The sequence below is a fragment of the Grammomys surdaster genome, unplaced genomic scaffold, assembly GCF_004785775.1.
Source record: "Grammomys surdaster isolate TR1022 unplaced genomic scaffold, NIH_TR_1.0 187, whole genome shotgun sequence".
Lineage (NCBI taxonomy): Eukaryota > Metazoa > Chordata > Mammalia > Rodentia > Muridae > Grammomys > Grammomys surdaster.
The window spans coordinates 6,123,012-6,125,923 of record NW_021604632.1 but is presented as its reverse complement, the minus strand read 5'-3'; positions in this window follow the sequence as shown (position 1 = coordinate 6,125,923).

Genomic DNA, 2,912 nt, shown 5'->3' with positions numbered 1-2,912 from the left:
AATGCTTTCCAGCTGCACACCTGGATCCCAATGTTATAGTCTGAATAAGAAATGTCCCCCACAGTCTCATGTATTTGAACACTTGTCTCCCAGGTGGTACTGCTTTGGGGGGGGGAACACTGTAGAATTCTTAGAGATACAGTCTTGCTAGAGTAAGTGTATCACTGGGGATGGGCCTCATGGGCTTAAAGACTTGCCCTACTTCCTGTGTGTGGTAGAAATATGCTCGGCCAGCTTCCTGCTCCTGCCAGCTGCTGCCAGGTCTTCCTTACCATTGTGTACCCTGTCTGGAACCATGAGCCTAAACCAATAATTTTTTTTTGTTTAAGTTGCGTCTGTCATGGTGTTTTATCACAGTAACAGAAACATAACTAATATAGAAGTTAACATCAAGGTTGGGGTCTTCAGTCAAAGGAAAAAGAAGCCATGAACTTGAAAGATAGCAACAGGTGGGGGAACACGGGAGGAGTTGAAGAGAGGAATGGGAAGAAGGCAAAGGGTGTAATTGTAATGTAATCACACAAAAAAAAAAATCTGAAAAAAAGATTGGGGTTGTTGCTCTGAGGAATGTGACCATGTTGGGTTTTTGGAGGACTGTGGAAGAGTTTGGAACTTTGGGCTAGAAAAGCCATTGGATGTTATAAGCATCTGTTGATGGGCCGTTCTAGGAGGAGCCGGGAAGTCAGCAGTGCTGAGAGTGATGTAGACACTGAAGGCCTAGCTCGTGAGGTTGCAGACAGAAGCAAGGACTTGATTAGCAGCTGGGCTAGAGGCCATTGCTGTGATACGTTTGCAAAGAACCTGACTTCCTTCTGCCAAAGTCCTGGGAACTTGCTTGAAGCTAAATTTAAAAGTAACTGACTAGCTGGGTGTGATGGCACATGCTTTTAATCCCTTCACTCAGAAGGCAGAGGTAGGTGAATGATCTCTGTGAGTTCTAAACCAACCTGGTCTATGTAGAGAGAACCAGGACTTGCAAGCAGCTTTTAGAGTTATATTAACACTCTCATGCCTTAACTTGTTTCTTAGGGAGAAAGGCAGACTTTAATGAAAATTGTGACAGAATTCCCCTTTTCCCATCTCTGTTGGTCTGTCCTTGCTGGGAGGGGTTGGCTTGAGGGCTGTGTGTAGTTTGGCAGCCAACATCTTGGAAATTCCTCACTTATGCAATGTTTGGGTTGATGATTTTGGGGAGGAGGTTAATATTTTGGAGAAGTTTTTCTAAAATCTTGAAACTTTTGGTACATAAGGTGCAAACATCGGCAAGTTTGTCTGCCAGAGGCCTGGGTTTTGGGAACAGAATGGCAGGCAGTTGGAAGCATGGCTGGGAAGCAGAGCCTGTGTTCCCAGCTGGGTGTGCCTCGCAGTCCCTAGAGCTGTTTGCAGGGGTCTAGAAAGGGGTGTCAGAACGGGAGCGCCTGCTTAGTTTGTTTATTGAGACAGGTTGCAGTTTTGAGCAACATGCCCTGGGTTCCCACACTCCTCTTCTGATCCTGCTGGAAAGCCATGTGCACCCCAGGAAGACATGGGGTTCTCGGCCCATGCTGCACATGACCGTGTTGGCATTTGCTTATTCTCTGCCCTCGGTTTCTCCAGCATTGCCAGCACACAACTCAGAACTGTTTGCTGAACTACATGGAGGGTAAACAGAACCTCTGCCCTCCAAGTTTTTGGAGAGAGCAGAAATTATGCAAAACATTACCAAGTGCTCCCTGCTCTCAACTTATACAACTGAAGGGCTGATCCTTCCAGAACCACCCTACCAAGCCAGAAAGGACAGGCCACATGTGAGGGTCCTTACTCTGGGCCAGGCACTTTTCTGCGTGGATTCTGAGCACCTACTGATTGGATTCTTCCACATCACTAAAGCACGTGGTCCTATCATCATTTAACAAGCTGTCTTTACAACTGAGACACAGGACTAGGAATTTGCTCAAAGTAACAAAGTTAATAAGAAACAGTAAGCAGAGAGACAGGTCTGAGATCTAGACCAAGCCTACAATCACCCGGGGGTCCTGATCTACATGCTGACCTTCTCTGGATTAGGCGTCCTTCACATCACTGCCTCTAGTTCCCACCACAGTCACCTCTCAGAGTCAGCAGGCAACAAACTCTTTAATCCTAGGTTAAGGCATGGTTTACCCAGAACATCAGCCAGGCTGACATCATCTCTCAGGAGCTATGGGGGTCTTGAGGAGATCTGTATATCAGATTAAAACTGTGAACATGGTAGGGACACCCAGCAAAGTAAAAGGAAGGTCCCCAAAGCTGGGATAGCCAGTGCTTTTCAGAAAGTGAGGCTGTCTCAGCTGGGGGCTTCTCAGACCAGGCCTCCAGGGACATCCAAGGACACTGTGGCAGAAAGGACGTGAGATGCTAGCACAGAACATGTGGACCATGGCTGAGAAGTACATTATTAGGCAATAGCTCAAGGAAATGGCCTCATTGCATTCAGGTAACAGACTTTCTGAGTACCAACCAAATCTTGGGAGGAGCCACCCAGCTTAATCCCTTGATAGATATCCCTAGCAGGGCTGGAATTAAAATAGAATTGAACTTTTGAACAGTCAGTCCAAGGAGTCAGAAGGCAACCCAGAAGTGGCTCCCCTTCCACTGTAGAGCTCAGGCTCCTTCTCCTGCCATGGGGTATATAATCCATAGGATTCGTTGCCTCTACTCACCCACCCCCTTCCCATTCATGTGTGGCTTCCCAGAGACTAAGAAGAGCAAAACCTAGTTATCTCCATCCCCAACATGGACCAGGGCACTGTTCGATGACTGTCTGAGGCAGGAAGAACCAGTTCTGATCCTTTGAACAGTTTTGCTCCTGGACTCAAGCCAACAGGTTGACAGGACCACAGGTGGAATAGCCACTCTGTCCCCTTTTGAATTTCCTGTAAGGTACACTCCAG